General features: G+C 36.5%; 2 protein-coding genes across 3 annotated transcripts in view; one reads left to right on the plus strand and one right to left on the minus strand.

The window, feature by feature from the left end:
- The window catches only part of IMMP2L (inner mitochondrial membrane peptidase subunit 2), a 432,733-nt gene that overhangs the window by 210,615 nt on the left and 205,090 nt on the right, over nucleotides 1–17,028 (minus strand). The gene's annotated exons all lie outside the window — the stretch shown is intronic.
- Nucleotides 9,595–17,028, plus strand: part of LRRN3 (leucine rich repeat neuronal 3) — a 34,809-nt gene continuing 27,375 nt past the window's right edge. The window contains exon 1 of the mRNA XM_071733638.1: nucleotides 9,595–10,195. The gene's annotated coding sequence lies outside the window, so the exon portion shown is untranslated. The remainder of the gene's footprint in view (nucleotides 10,196–17,028) is intronic.

Below are 17,028 nucleotides of genomic sequence, written 5' to 3' on the forward strand. Positions count from 1 at the left end.
TTTTTGCTAGTGGTTGGTTTCATCTGAGCTGTCATTTTTTTTTGTTTGCTCAGGGTTTTATTTTTCTACCATAATTATTTCCACTGGAGACTTGTCCTAGGATGTGATGACTCAAAACATGAAAAAAAAACCAAAAACCTTTCCTAATTTTCACACTTAAATTTAATCAGTCACTTACATATTTTGTTCTTCTGCTAGCTTTACATCATTGTATACCAGCAGGATGAATTTATCAGCAGGAATCTTATTTTCTCCCCAGCTCTCCTGCACTATACAAAGCAAGGCTTTATAAACCCCACTGTAATGTGAGCTCCAATGTCATCTGAATGCTTGCTAATTGCATGTGTTCCAGTTTGAGTCCACATTTTTTTAAGCACAAAACCACAACTATTCTAAAAGAGGTGTCCAAAGTGCTGCTAATTCCTTACTGCTACTGGAATAATGTTCCTGGTGCATCCTAAGACCATATTTGCTTCTTTTTGCAGCTGTGCCATGCTGTCAGCTCATACTTCTTGATCAACCAGCAATACAGAGATATGCTCCTCTCCTTACTTATATCTAAGTAATAAGCCCACAATTTACAGCAGAATTGCATCTTATTGGCTCCAAATGACCTTTCATCATAGACTACTTAGGATGTAATCCCATTTCTATTATTAAAGTTCAAACAGCCTTTCTGAATGATATTCCTCTGTTTCTCTGAGCTGCTTATTGTGGGAAAACCTCCCTCTTTCTCCTGTCCTTCCTGTCCTTTGCCTCCTATTCCCATCATACGAATTTCTTGACACTAATTATTATTTATATTATCTACTGCATTTAATATGATATTTTTTCACAAATATTGAAATTAAGTTATTAAAAAATGTTAATACCTCCTCTCTGGTAGACTACGATGGGCCCGTCAGTTTAGGAAGGAGATTGAGGTCCTGGAGCAGGTCCAAAGGAGGGCAACCAGGCTGGTGAAGGGACTCAAGCACAGATCCTATGAGGAGAGGCTGAGGGAGCTGGGGCTGTTCAGCCTGGAGAAGAGGAGGCTCAGGGGAGACCTCATCACTCTCTACAACTCCCTGAAAGGAGGTTGGAGCCAGGGGGGGGGTTGGTCTCTTTTCCCAGGCAACCCTCAGCAAGACAAGAGGGCATGGTCTCAAGTTGTGCCGGGGGAGGTTTAGGTTGGACATTAGAAAGAATTTCTTTACTGGGAGGGTGATCAAGCATTGGAATGGGCTGCCCAGGGAAGTGGTGGATTCTCCATCCCTGGAGATATTTAAAAAGAGACTGGATGTGGCACTCAGTGCCATGGTCTGGTAACTGCAGCAGTAGTGGATCAAGGGTTGGACTTGATGATCTCTGAGGTCCCTTCCAACCCAGACGATTCTATGATTCTATGATTAACTTTTAATTACTTCTCAATGTCAAATGGTCCTGATCCTCACCATTCAAGTTGACACTCCTGTATCAAAACAGATGCTACCTTTTCTGAGAGTACCTATTCCAGTTATTTCATATAAAAATATTGATTTCATCTCCTTTGTGATAGTACTGATGGAAGTTGGAGGCTGGGTGCACTCTTTTGAAAATGTACCAGTTACACTGTAAAGGAAATCATCAGTATTACCAGACACTGAAGATGTTATTTCTTGCTGCAAGCATAAATTTATGGATAATGAATAGCAACACTTTTAGTGTACCTTGAGGCTTGTGAATCCTTGCAATAATATAGTGGAAAGCAAGCATAACTAGCACAGTATTGAAACAATACTATTACTTTGGAATATTAAAAATTGTCATTTCTTATATGAGACAAACCAGCTCTGATATCTCTATGTAATCTGAAGATATTTAATTTACTCACCCAGAAGTATTCAGCTAAGTCAAGCCAAGGACATGTCAGCTTTACAACAGCTGTCACTCTCCCTCTCATTTAACAGTCAAGGAGTTAAAGGAGAAAATATATACGGGACTGGTTGCTCATTAATTGTGCACACAAACACACACATAAATCCCTTTGAAGCATATTAGCTTTCAAACTAATCTCTTGTCACTCAAAATGGCCCATGAACTATGCAATATATTAAAAATAATGAGTCATTATACATATCAGATATAAACTGCTGACAACTTAAGGCTCTTCATTTCAAAATAAATTAGCATTAACGCACACACATAATATATAGTGTATTTCTATTTTCAAATGAAACTAACTTTCTTTAGTAGTTTTTTGTTATCACATGACTTGATGGAATTATGAGGCTTGTACATCTTTGTCTTTGGTTTTCTATTTTGTTTGACAGAAAAAATAACTGATAAATTAATTCAAATCTTGGGCATGCTGAATAAGAATGCTTATTTGCCACATACGTAATTCCCTTAGAGCTCTCTCGTAATCTGTTTAATTTCTTCATCTCTCTGACACTCTCAGCTTATTTGTGAACAATTCTGATATTGAAGGAATAGTTTGGAATAATTTTCAAGTTAGTTCAGTACATATGCTTGAAAACCATATCTCAACAAACCAGATTCATCTGGCTGTACCGAGGCAGCCTTTTATTTCTGAGCACATCAGTTGAGCACACATAATTGCTAGTAGAGAGTTGTTTGATTCAACAACTGTGTTTGATCAACAAAGAATACATGTGGTTCATGTGGGCAAAATGTGCTAGCCTCAATATAATGAAAGTATGTTTGGGTGTGTAATAGCTGTTATGCCTTAACCGTGAGGAATTTTGCCAAAACAGACTCACTTTCAATGCAAAGGTTTGGTCAACCAAAGGAGCATTGCCATCCTCCTAGACTGGTTTCAGCCATTATCACTTCTTTATACTTTAATCTAATATTGCATTTCATTTTAGCAAATTAAAATCAGAACTCTTATTTGATACTACCTAAATGGTACACCAGATTTCTCAAGTGTCCTTACAATAGAATCATGCAAAATACAAGAAAAAAAAATATCTGCTTTCCCTGTTTTTTTACTGACACTTTCCTTTCCTTTTAATAGGAACAAAACAATCAAATTGCATACATATATATATATATATATATACATACATCCCTGAAATATAAACAGATGTGTATACTTAAGCATATACTACAATACTCTCAGACTGTATTCCTTAAAGATGGAGTGGGTTTACACCTCTTTTGTTTTCTTTGCCTTTTTCTTAGTGCTGTAGTGCAATCCTCTGTGTCTGAGCACTAGACTTCAAATGAGAGATCTATTCAAAACATGCACAGACAAAATAAGTGGTTTCCTTAGTAATGGGAACTATGTGAAAGCCTCTGAAACAGCTCCTCCTCCACTAAGTCATTATGTACGTGATTCTATCTACCCCCAACTTATTAACGTAAAGATAACTTCACATTAAAGAAAAATACCTAATGTTCACCCACAGTTTTTGGCAGCCAAATTACAGAGAGGGGAAACGTTTACTGAATTCCTAATTAAATTGTTTTTTTAATCAGTAAGGATGCTGTATGTTCCAATGACCTTTTAATTAATTTTTTAGATATGCAAGGTGAAAAAAATGAAATTTTGTAACTAAACTACTAAGAATTTCATTTTGTTACCCATTACACTCCAACAGTGTAATTTAATTGATTTAGACTATCATTAGGTAACCATACTCTGAACACATACTGCATATATCTGTGCTGTTTCTCGTCACCACCAAGATAACTTCACAAAAATTACCTATGACCACAGTTTGAGAATGCTATTGACAACACAGAAAAACTACTACAATACTTCTCTTAGTCTCAGAAAAATTAACTAAAAGCACAGTTACATTCTAGTTCTAATATTTAGCTTACTGACCCTACAGATTTTTAAATCATCAGTATAGATCTTGTTCAAAGTTATGAAAAGGCAAATAGCTTATAATTGCTGTTGTCGTCCAGCCATTTTTTTATATTAAACCACAATAAAATGTAACTAAATCAGTGTTTGTTCAGTTTCATCATAAGTGGTTCAAAATTGAAGTGATATCAGGCAGTGTCTAAATTTAAAAAAATTATTAGTGGGAGAAAGAGGTTCCCTTTCACGGATCATGTACTATTTGTCACACTACATAGTGTCTGTTGACAGAAAAAAGGTAAAACCATTTCAGATAAAAAGTAGTTAATTCTCCACAGGAGAAAAAGACATGAGCGAAAAATGAAGAAAATGCTCTTTAAGGACAGAAAGTTCAAGATACACCACCACCTCTAAGAATCACAAGTTACAATAAGAATGAAAATTCTAGGCCCTATATTCAAATTATTGCTGCCACCATTTTTTTCTTCAAAAAGCCATGACACTAAAAGATATAGCCTATGTTGCTACATCCCATTAGCAACAAGGAAAAAAGTTATGAAATCAACTGGGGCAACTCAGTCTTAAAGATCTGCCATTCAATATCCTAAAGATCCCATTATATTGCATCCAATCAACTTAGGTTACAAAAACAGATGTCACCATAAGTAAGAAAGAAAAATATTGAGCTGAGTTTTAAAATGGAATACATATACTGAGCTTTAAAATCTCTTTACAGATCCTGTATATCGTCTACCTAATCCAGCTGCACATTAGGATTCTCTGGCTGCTCTTCCCTACTCTGTCTTCATTAAGTGCCCCACGTGGCATAGGGAGGTTGTGGTTGCTATGTGTGACTCACTTCCAGCCTTCAGCAGGTGCTGGTATGCCAGAGATTTTTGCCTATTAAAGTACATCCAGAGATGAAAATTAGAACAACTCTGATATCACTCTGACTTAGACCAAATAGATACAAACTATATTAAGACTTTTCAGATCTCAGGCCATTCCTGAAGAAGGTTGACTGTGGCTCAGAGATCTATAATGAGAAGAGAGACGATAGCTCTTGCCTGGGATCTCACCTTTCTGTTTTCTAGAATACAATTGCAACGTGAAAAGGTGAATTTTCTGGAATGTGCAAAATCCCCTTCATCACCAAGATAATCATCAGCTAATCACCACTATTTTCATTAATCCCCATCGTACATGATTGAATGCATCTGTACTATACTGTACTATACCTTTTACTAATCAGTTTCTGATTTCACTAAGTCATATATCACCTACTAGCTACATAGCTTTTAATGAAGTTACTGGTACTTTGTGACTTTGTGTAGATGTGAACTTTTCCTTATGTGAAATTCTTCACAAGTTTGAAGCCTGAGTTTGTTGCCATCTGCTTTATCATTATCCTATTGAAATCATCTCTCAGCTCTGAGATCTGACAAAAGAAAATTGGTAGCAGGTTAAATGAAGTACAACTGTATTAAAGAACTTGAACTCATTGCTGACAACAAGTCTTTCATCTTCAAATAAAAAAAAAAAAAGACAAAGATCTAGAAATGTTGCTTTTACTTATCATATAAAAAATTACTCCGTTTCAGAGGGATGCATATTAATAAGTTACTCCTTGTTATATGGAAGTATAACCCTTAGGAAAATGTCACTAGTTAGCTGCCATGGTATTTAAAAATGGGTATGAGAGTGTCAGGCTGAAGATATTGCACTGAAAATGCTGGCAGAAACAGGCTACACAAAATTGTGGCACAATTTTCTCTCTTCCAGTCAAAACACTCATTAACAACTGCCTATAGTTAAAAAGTCAATTAATAAGTTATGAAGCCACAAGAAGGATTTCCTTGAACCTGAGAAATTCTGCAACTTCAGTCAGAAAAGAATGCCTCTCCACACCTCACACAAAAGAAACATTAAGGTTATGCTTTGCAGAACTGGTGAGAATTAATCTGTCAAACACCAGACCCTTTTTTTTTTTTTTACTCTAAGGGCTACAAAAAGAAAGTGCAAAGAGAAGCCAGTCAGCCTTCTTTCTTGTAGCTATGATTCCTCAGAAACCAAGATACAGCACATGTAGTCACAAACAATAAAGTTATTTAAAAAGTGACTTTTCTTTCACAATTTGGCATAATCTGTAGGGATAGGCATTCAGAACGAATTTTTAAATTGCCAATTTCTGATGCAGAGTGTGTCATCTCTGAATTACATCAAATACTTGTGGTTTTCTTTCTGAAAGTACATGGTATTCATTCCAGTGTTTGACTATACTTGCTGTTTCTAACCAGAGCTGTGTCCTCAGAGCCCAAAAACGGTAGAAATGTTCACCATTAGCTACCTGAACCACAATGAGCCTACAGGATATTAAAGCCCAAGAACGTTCTGCCTTTCTATGTGATGAAAAACGGAAAAAGATTTTAAATCCCCTTTCAATTTTGAGAAAAATGAAGGCAAGGAACGACCGTGTTTTAATAATTAAGACACGCATTGTATTTCTTGTCCATTACAAACAAATAATTACTTAGTTTATTGTCATGTGCACTCAGTAATCAGATAAAATGCATGCAAAAAAAATGCCTGGAGTTAGCCTACTTTACTTTCATCATCTCTCTATCCATTTCAGATATTTTTTCCTACCCTGTAACCTAGTAAGCTGGATATATAATTCTGGTGGAGAAGATTACGTTCCTATTTTAAAAGCACAAAGTGTCACAGTGAAATCAGCAGGAAAATAATTTAATGAACATTAATCATCATAATTGTATTGGCTATAAAAGATACTTTTTTCCTGCTTATAGTCTGAAAAAAATATTATTCTTAAGCATGAGTTAAATTTAAAATACAATTAGTTCAGATTTTTATTAAACAGAATTTTATTATGATATAATAGCATTTAAACTAATATGTAAATGTATGCCTATCAAGGAGGTGCTTTAATTGCATATACAGTCTATCACAAGAACTCAGTTTCTTTCTGCAAGTATACTCTACCTGATTTAATTATTTAGCCCTCTAATTATACAGTCCATACCAATCAAGCAAAATGAAGCACTTTGATAATCTTTATTTCATATGTCAAATAATGGAAAATGTTTTTGCTTGATTCCCATGTTAACTCATGAATACATGAGTTCAGGGGCAAAATTCAAGAGAGCCTTAATGTAGGGCAATGGTCCCTACCTATTTCCTTTCCCCCAGATCCTCTGTTTCAACACTGGTTGAGACTAAAGAAAGAGCAGTATTTAATTGGCTTTAATAGAACATTTTCCTTTTTTTTTTTTCCCCCAAACTTCTTACTCCACCCACTGTTCCATCCCTGTAGCACAGGTTTGCATGTCTTGTTTGGAACAGGTGGGACTAACCAGATGGCTGGGATCAGGAAGGATTACTATTTTTCCTGTGGGGGCCAGCATGGCAGAAGTTTTATTTTTCTGGCTATTGATTGTGTGGCCTTAACACATCCTAAGCACTTTCCCATCAGACATGGACCATTATGATGTGCAGCAGGGAAGTCTCATGGGTTCACTTTGGGAAGTTTACAGTGGTTTGTATTTGCAGCTCATGGTGGTGAACATTAAGTACTATCAGAGGCTCCAAAAGCCACCTCAGAAGGTTTTATCAATGAGTTATGAAGGTTACAGAAAGGCAATGTGACACAGAATCATGGAATGGTCCAGGTTGGAAGGGATCTTTACTGATCATCTAGTCCAACACCCTGCAGTGAGCAGGGTCATCTTCAAGTAGATCAGGTTGCCCAGAGACTCACCCATATGATCTTGAATGTTTGCAGGGATCAGACTTCAATATCCTCACTGTAAAAGATTTCTTCCTAATATTTAGTCTAAATCTACCCTATTCCAGTTTAAAGCCATCCCCTTGTCCTATTAGTGCAGGCCTTGCTAAAAAGTTTGTCCTCATCTTTCTTATTAAGTATTGAAGGGCTGCAAAGGTTTCCCTGTAGCCTTTGCTTCTCTAGGCTCAACAACACCAATTCTCTAAGCTTTTCTCCATAGAAGAGATGCTCCAGCCCCCTGATCTTTTTTCTGGCCCCCCATGTCTGTCTTGTGCTGAAAATCTTTCTGGCCGGAGAAGTTCTTTGTCACAACTCCAGGACAGAAGATCTGAAAGGTAACCAAAGATGGGTTGGCCTCAGCTGTCTTTGTCATACCTCTTCTACAGATATTAGAAAAAAAAAAAAAAAAAAATTAATGCCCATAATAACAGAATGGGAGAAAATGGAGGGGCCAGTTAGCCTTCGCCCCACCCTAAACTATTTCATGTATTTGCAGTTTGACACATAAATGCCATTATTTCAAGTATGAGGAAGTTCTACTCCAGTGTATGAACAGAAGACATCTTTAAAAAACTGAAAATGTTGCTCCCTATACTTATTTTATATGCTGTCTTCAAAAAGTTGAGGAAAAAGGGGAAAAATACTTTATTACAGCCACAACAATGTAAGTACCAGCGGGTTTTGCAAAATTTGTCCTAACCGATTATAACAAACTGAAATTTGTTCAAGAAGCTGGTATTACTTCAGTTCACTTTTACATAATAAGTTATTTTATGAGGCATAAAATTATTTTCTTTTCTTATAGAATAAAAAGAAAAATAATGCAGTTCACAATCTCAGACTCAAAGTGAATTGAAACGATCTACAGTATTCATAAAATGGTAACCTTTTTGTAATAGAATTCTGGCTTTATTGCTGTTGCAAAAAGTATATTAATTTACATTGTTTGTTAATCTTCAGAAAATTTTCATTCTCTTATCAGGCAGGACTGAGAGCCTTTCTTCAAACAAAGCAGAAGACTGAGAGCAGAACCACATTTTACTTTAATCCACTAGAGGGTGGCCTGCCCCAGTCAGGGCTGCAGTACTGAACTCATGCAAGATATCCAGCATTTTCTTTCTTTAGACCTGTTGATAACCAGCTCTGCATTTAGCTGGTTTTCAGCCTCTAGTACAAAGTAATTTCCCTTATATAAAACGGTATGTATGATTAAAAAACAAAAAACAGCAAGTTTTCCTAACATCTCATCTATTTCATTTACTGTTTTATGTATCTAGGAGAAGGGATGACATATTTCAGTGTGTACTTCCCTTAAATTGCAAAAAAATATTTTTTTAAAAAAATCAAGAATTATTTTTCAGTTTTCAAAACCTTCATCATTTGTATGGCCTTTGTTCACAGACACAGAACAAACAGGAAAAACATAATTCTTCAACAGAGTATGGCAAAAAGAAGGAAAAAAGAAATGAAGAAGCAAGGGAAGGAAAAACCTGTGCAGCCTTTTGTTTATATAATCAGATGGCCATAAAAGAGAGAGCCAAGTAGAAAGAGATTGAAAGAAACTGAATTTATTTAACCAACCCCTTCCTCAGCTTGTTCTGAATTTTTATTTCTCAGAAAGAAGTTTTACTGGTTTTGCTTTCTCCTGATGAACATATGTAATAAAATTTATTATTTATAAAATCTGGAAAATGAGGAGTATGAAAAATCCTTTACTTTCTTTAGAAAAAACAAACCAGAACAAAACCAAAAGCAACAGCCAAAACTGGGGATGAGGTGCATTTTTCCTGAATGGTTTCAACATGCAGTATCCTCTGAGCCACAGTAGCCTTTGCAGAACTTCAGTGATCTCTGATCACTTGTTCTGAACAGAGATAGCATCCTTACATAGAAAAGAAAAAAAAAAAAAAAAAAAAAAAAAAAAAAAGAGAGAGAGAGAGAGAGAGATTTAAACCTCCTGAGCTGTTCTGTACAAACACATAGCATGCCCTGTAACTCCCACAAATGGGAAGAGATCTCTGGTTCCGTGCATCCCTACCCGCAGCAGCACTGTCACGTAACAGACAGCTTCCCACGGCCAACCAGGCCGGCGCAGCTCCGCGTCCTGCACAGCATCGGGGCTGGCCGGAGCCTTGGCTCCTCTCCGGGGAATGCAAGGGGCTCAGTTATTAATGACCACTGAGCAAGCAGCACCATGTCAGTGTGACAGCCGAGCGGGTGAAAGATGCACCTCTAACCACCATGGAAACAAGGAGAATTAAGAAGAGCTAGGCGAGCATCTCTCCCTCTCTCCCCCCGCCTCCTCTCTCTCCACTGGATTCCGAGCCTCCGCCAGCCAGGCAGCAACAGCGCTCTGGCAAACGTCAGGGATCTCAGCTGGCAGCACAGAGAGTCTCTCGTGTTGTAGGATATCAATAGATACATCTTTGTATTATAGACCATTAGACACACGCACGCACACCGACTCGCATGCACTCATACACATCTACACATCTCTTCAGGCTCTGGCTTTAACACAAGTATGTGGCTACCTGAACTAAGGGATCAAAATCACCGAGATGCGAGAACTCCTCCGGCTCTGACACTACTCTTATTATAGGGTAAGTTACTCTTTATTTTCAGTTTTATCCTGGTTTTCATCTTAACATGTAAACTCTTTCCCCCCTCTTCATTGAGTGAAGTTATTTTATTAGCATATTTTCACGTTTTACTTTCTGGTTTTAAAACAGAAATACAAATGCAGTTTTTGTGCAGCTTTTTTTTGTGCCAGGAATACTCTAAATATGCTTGCAAGAGTATTAGATTTGTGCGTTTGCAAGCTTGGAAGAACATCAAAGGATAAAAAAATATAAAGGGAGAATATTTCCCCTGATGTTTCTGATGCAAAATCAAATTACACAGTTGCTCTGTGTTTTGAAACCAATAAAACAAGACATAGGACAGCCTCTTCTCTTCTCTCCAGTGCTAGGATTAAGGGAAATGCTGTTTATGTCAGGACCTAAAAACCACTGAGCAGCAAGGCTGAATGAGCATATCACAAACAGTTATTGAATTTCTGCCAGGCTACATCTTAAGGACTGTGGCAAATGACTTCGCTTAAAAACATCCTCTTTCCAGTCAGGAGGGACAGGGTGAATGTCTGATTACTGATGCAGCTGGGAAGGATGCATTAGGTAAAAATGATCGCGTTAAGCAGAAGAGTTCTAATCTTCTTTGGTAATTAACAGGATCGCAGCAGGGTGCCTCTAAAGTATATTTGCATGTAAGGAGACTGCTCAAATCCATCACTATAAAAGCTTTGCCTGTTTTAGTATAGGAAGGCTCGGAACTGTTTGTTTTTGCTTTCCATGTCTTTGTTTTCACATGTCTAGTTGGAGTTTCTGCCCAGCACTGCTGTTCAGGAACAGAAGATAACACAGAAGGATGAAGGGGCACTAAATGCAGGGGGCTAGAAAAAGGACAGTGATTTTTCTATTTAAGCAATTTAATCTATATAAAATCCCATGCTAGCACTGCTGTTGCCTGCTGTGTCTGTGAGTGTGCACCTGTATGTAATTTCTTTCATGCAGTATAAGAGTACCTCAGTATCCCTTCAGATGGAAACACATTCAGTAAAGTCCATCAGCATGTACCTGTGATTCATGCATCAGTGAAAGACAGAGCTTTTGCTCTACACCATGAGGTTAGCTATCTAATGCATGTTTCAAAAGGAAAAAAATACAACCTACATCTGCCTGCATGTTTTTGTTTTCTTTTTAGAATACTATGCCTGTATTAAAACCAGTTCAGCATTCAGTCTGTTTCTCCTACCCCTTTTTCTCCCCCCACCCCCTCACTCCTGTGCACCTAAAGAATCTGTTCCTTTGCAGCAATGCAATTATTTGCTTGTAATTGTAGAGTTACTGTGTTTTGAGAGACAAACATTGTGAAACAACCATCAACAGATAGCCAATGGCTGCAAGCCTGCCACCTTTCCATAAATGTCAGGAAATGGGTAGCTTAACGATATGTATGGTAAGAAGTTAATTAATTCAGGTGACCTTTGTAAATGGTGACAATAAAGCAGCTCTGACAATATGCCACAGCATTCAATATTCCCTCTGGAAAATGAATGAGCTTAAGAAGAGGTTTCCTTTTCAGAGTACAAAATGAAAGGTATTGAAGCATTAGCTCCTGCTATTGGCAAGCTTGCTTCCTCTATTTCAGATGGTCTATGAAATCTGGTTAAAGCAAGCTGGTTATTTTATTATGTGATCCACAGTCTCATCTTTGATTAAGAAAATAACCTGTTTTCATCCACACTGAACATGCATTTTAGTTGCTAAACAAGAATTTCAAGCAACTGTTTTGGATTTTTACAGAATGTTCTACACAATAAGGGGAGAAAGCCTGATTCTGATCGCTTCATGTTATATGCAAAGGACTACTCAGATGAAACTTTTTCTATTATATACCATGGCACATTCTCAGCTTTTCTGAATCACTAGCCTTGCTCATTTTCAGTGTAAAAATAAGTTAATATGAGTACCTTTACCCTAATACATAATGGGATTTTGCCACATATACTCTAATGTGATACTTAAACCTTTACATGGATATGCCAAACTGTTTCAGAAAAACGTGGTCCTTCCAATCGCACATCTAGACAGAACAAGCTCTAGATGCATGGTCTGAGTACACACTATAGACATTCTTGGCCAGCAAACCACTCAGAAGGTATGGTGACTCTATTTTGGTTAATACTCTCTTAAAGCTCCTGCAATGATGTTGTAGTGTCAGACAATGACTGGCTGATGTTGTTATGGCAACCCAGAGCACCGCCTGTGAGGGTGGTAGGTCTGAGCATGACATCACAAGAAGCCTCTTTGAGTACCCGGAAGCAGGTGAGTATTCCTCTTTTGCACCAGAATTAGACCATGTCAATAGGCAACATCACTACCTGTAATGCAGATCAATGAGCAGCTTCTGAGAATACTCGTGACCTGCAAATCGCTTGTGACTTGGTCCTTGGCACTAGAGGACAAAATTAAGTGCTTGCAAGTGAGAGCAAACCATTTAGCAGCATTGGAATCACTTTCTTTGACTCTTACACCTAAACTTTATGATAGCAATAATGATTCCAAAAAAAAAAACCAAAAAAAAACAACCCAAAAGCTACCCCACTTGGTGACAACCACTTTGACTTTATATGGCTGGTGTTCAGTAGACAAACTTTAGAGCATCTAAAGCAAAAGAAGAAGATAAGCAGTAGAAAACATTTTTGAAGACAAGCTCTATTTTACTTCTAAAAGAAAAGTCACCACAGAGAAACAAAATAAAGCTTTTTAGTTTTTAAGGGTTTGGTGAGTTATTCTATATCAATGTTTTAGTAAAGTCATATATTCCTCCTTCAAATAGGACTATTAAAAGTTGTAGAAAAAGAAAACTCTTGAGAGACATTGACAGAAACTATACCAATAAACCCCTCCACTTTAAATTCCACAAACTCTACTTAAAATCAACTAGCAAAAAATGACAATGAATACCTAATTTCATACATGGTGCTCAAGGACCAGTTCTCTGAAGGCCATGAATTGGACAGCTGATAAATCACAATTTTTTTTTTAACAGAGTAAATCTTCAAGCCCTCATGCTACTTCAATAAGAATATTAATTCTCATTATAACATTACAATAATCATCAAAAATCCTTTACTTTTCTGAAAGGAAAATGCCAGTAGAATTTGAGAAGAAACAGTAGAGGCAGATGTCATTAGAATGGTACACATTAGTATTAAGGGAAAAAACAATATTTCTCACTACAACGGTAATTTAACTGTAAAAATTAATTATTGTGCCTTTTACTTATTCAACTTATTAGCCCAAAACCCTGTTTAAGGCCATTATTGGAAAATGACATTGTCAGTTATAAAGAACTTTTCTTAATATCTTTGATGACAAAAATGTTATTTAAACAAACAGCATAATCTTCAGGGTTATATACAAAATTTATAAATTACATCACCAATGTTCCACAACAAATTTATATCCTCAAGTGACCTGAACCAATCATGTTTTATTAGAACAGCACATGAAGTTATGCTCATCGGTGTCAGAGAAATATCCAATATGGATGCCAATCAGATTATTCCACTTTGGGTTCTTTGTGTGCTAAGTGGTAAGAAAGAGCATTGTGAAATTCAAATTGCTTCTATGATTTTACTTGAGCCAATTACAATCTCCTGACAGGATTTGCTTTTTTTTAATACATGGAAGATGGTGCTGTATGATAAATCAACCATAATAGAAAGAACAGCAAGGATATTTTTTAAAAATTTGAAAGTCAACACATTCACATCATCTTGTCTCAGTATTTGAAGACATGTTCTGGTCTTATGAAGCAAAAGAAATGTAATTTGACAAATAGGATTGCATTTATCACACAAATCTACTTCTATTTTATTATTTTGTAGCTTTATTTTACAAGCTTCTTGGAAGCACAAGCTACAGATAGGCTCTCATACCTAGTTTACTGAAAAGCACAAAGAAATGAAAAGAAATTAAAATTAAAGGAAAATTCAACTTAATAAACACAAATGTATAGAGAGTATCTCTGAAACAACCAGCCTTCATTTCATAATACTTCTTCACAGAAGATTTCTCTCAGTAAAACTCACTCTCTTATCAGCTTGCCTGTTTGCTCTAACTGGCCAGAAGCAGGAACACTCTAATTCAAAGGAAATAAGAAATAAGATCTCTGTATTCCCATTATTTCTATTCCACTGCTGTATTTCTGGAAATCATTAACATATCTGCCCCAAATTTAATGGTAGCTTAACTCTACTGACCTCTGAATTAGGGAAGAATAGAACGTTTGCCTCTTTTTTGCTCTCAGCTCCCACAATCTCAGTCAAATTGGGAAATGATTTTTGACAACATTGGCACAAAAGAAACCATTTATCAGTTCCCTCTCCTGCATAAGCATCTGTATTTAGAGGTAAACACTGCAAAGCTGAATAAAACGCTACAGGGAACATTTTTTCAAAATACCTACTGATTATTAGTATTACCCCAAGAGTATTTTACTAGAGGGTTCTTGTCATGCAAATAACAACTTCTCTGCCAGAAAATAGTGTAGTCTTTAAACCATTTGGTATAAGAAAGGTAAAAAATACTAAGTTTAGCTGTATAAAAAAAAAAAAAAAAAAAAAAAAACATTTATACAATTCTCTGTCTAGGGATTAGACAATTTCAGAAATTGCCTGTTGAATAAATTACAGAATAATGAGGCAAAATAAACATTAGGTGATAGAACACCCAAGGAGGAACTAAGTTGTGTACATTTTTAAAATCACTGCAGAACAGCCACCTTCCTGGATGAGAGAAGATGACTGTCCTAATAGTCTTTACAAAGCAGTGTGATGGCCAGACATTACCAGGGCTCTTCTAGTGTGGTCTTGAATGATTAGAGGAAAACAGGGCTGATAATCAGGTTGGTTAGCATTGTCACTATGGTGCAAAAACAAAAAGTCATCCTTATTTGAGACAGTACAAAAAAATCCATCCCTGACTTGGGAGACACTTAGGTGCAAATGTTTAACTCGTTCTCTGACTAAGGCTAAAAGTAAATGTCTCCTGCTTGACAATAGTGGCACATCTTTGCTGAAAACAGAGCTATATACCTGTTATATTTACATGATTTATTCTGTACCAAAAGTCCTAATAATATTGTTCATCTTGACAGGAATAATTTTTATGCAGAAACAGAGACTTTTCACAAGTCAAGTGTCATGGTAGCTGTAAATTGAGGGGGTAGAGACATTCATTTCCTCACCCCAAGCTCACTCCTGTTGCCAAGTTCTTGCAAGTCCCTGAACCTCCTCTGCCCTCTGGAAAGAAGCTTTCTCTAGAGGTCATACCAAGCATCAGCAATTTTTGCAGATGACACTTAAGAGTGAACTAATTCACAGTGTTTCCACCAAAGTTTGGAATTACCTGCTGAGTTCCCCATATCAGCTGGCTCTATATTGCAGGCCACAGAAGGAGCAGAGAGGCTGGAGAGCCAAGACCAGCAAAGACTCAAGAGGGCGCTAAGACTTCCAGAAAAAATTCTTGCCTGTGCAAAAACAGCTCCAAACCCCCTGCAGAACTCCAAACTTCTCTTTTTTATGTGTCCCATGTGGAAATCAAGCAGTGCTTTAAAAATTCTTCCACCCTCCTCACTGAGAAAGTATGTTTCAGAAACAATCCAACCAGCTTATAAAGTACAGTATTTTCTATTATCAAATTCCAAACATATAAAAAAGTCTTTTGGTATGAAAAATAAATTACAGTTCCAGTCAAGCAGTGCTTCATTACCACTGCAGATTGATGAACATTATCAGCACAACTCTCATTTAACATCAGTTTATAACACAGAGTTAAGATTATCCTCTAAGCATAACACTGCAAGTTTATCCTATATAAAGTAATTGTATATACCTTTTCAAAAATATATATATATTTTTTTTTTACACAAGATGCACCATTCTAACTTTGAAATAAGACAGCTAAGACTGTACAGCAAATATTCCTATTTCATGACACTTCCAGAATACAGTAATTTCGCTACTTACTTAATTTTAATTTGTTTGGCCAGTTACTTGCTGATAAGCCCAAATAGAAGGCTAAAACTCTCTAACACTTGAGAGAAATGGAATGATTAATGACCATTATACCAATTTATAGAGGTATCCTTACGAAGTGAGAGAAGAGAAAATGAGGTAATTGCAAATATAATGATCTGTAAAGCTAGAAATGTTCTCTGAATAGCAATTTTACCCAGCATGTATAATTCAGGTAAAATATTCTTCTGAATGTTGCTTTGATATAGATTATCCAGTCATCAATATTGTGTCAGATAAACACATTTTCAGTCATTTAATTTTTATTGTCCAATAAGAGACAAAAGGGATATTCAGCATATTACTCTAGGGTTAGACTCCAAACTCAAAAAAACCCCCAACATAATGAAAAGTGCTCTGTCTTCCAAGAGAAGCAGCTGACCACCCGAATTCTATCTTTCCTGGGTGGAAAGAACACCTAGTGAATCTGTGAAAGTACATAGAAATAGTTCTACATTTCGCACTTCCAGAGACCCAAGAGCAATTTGCACATTGGGACACACATTATACAAACCCTATATTCACTGTGATAGGAAGCAATCCTTTCAGATATTAGTGTAGGGAGTAATTTTAACCAAGCTAGGTCAAAACCATTGTGGGATCCCCACCTGAAATAGTTATCTTTTATTCATTCTTGATTTTTGTCTGTGTTTGTTTCTGCTTTTCCATTAACACTGTTTCAATGGAGTTCTGTGTTAAAATGATAAGAGAGCTATGTGCTAAAAACAAACAAATGAAACTATTATCATTAAAATTTCCATACTGGATGGAACAATCCAGAAACTTTTCACA

This window comes from Heliangelus exortis, chromosome 1, assembly GCF_036169615.1.
Source record: "Heliangelus exortis chromosome 1, bHelExo1.hap1, whole genome shotgun sequence".
Lineage (NCBI taxonomy): Eukaryota > Metazoa > Chordata > Aves > Apodiformes > Trochilidae > Heliangelus > Heliangelus exortis.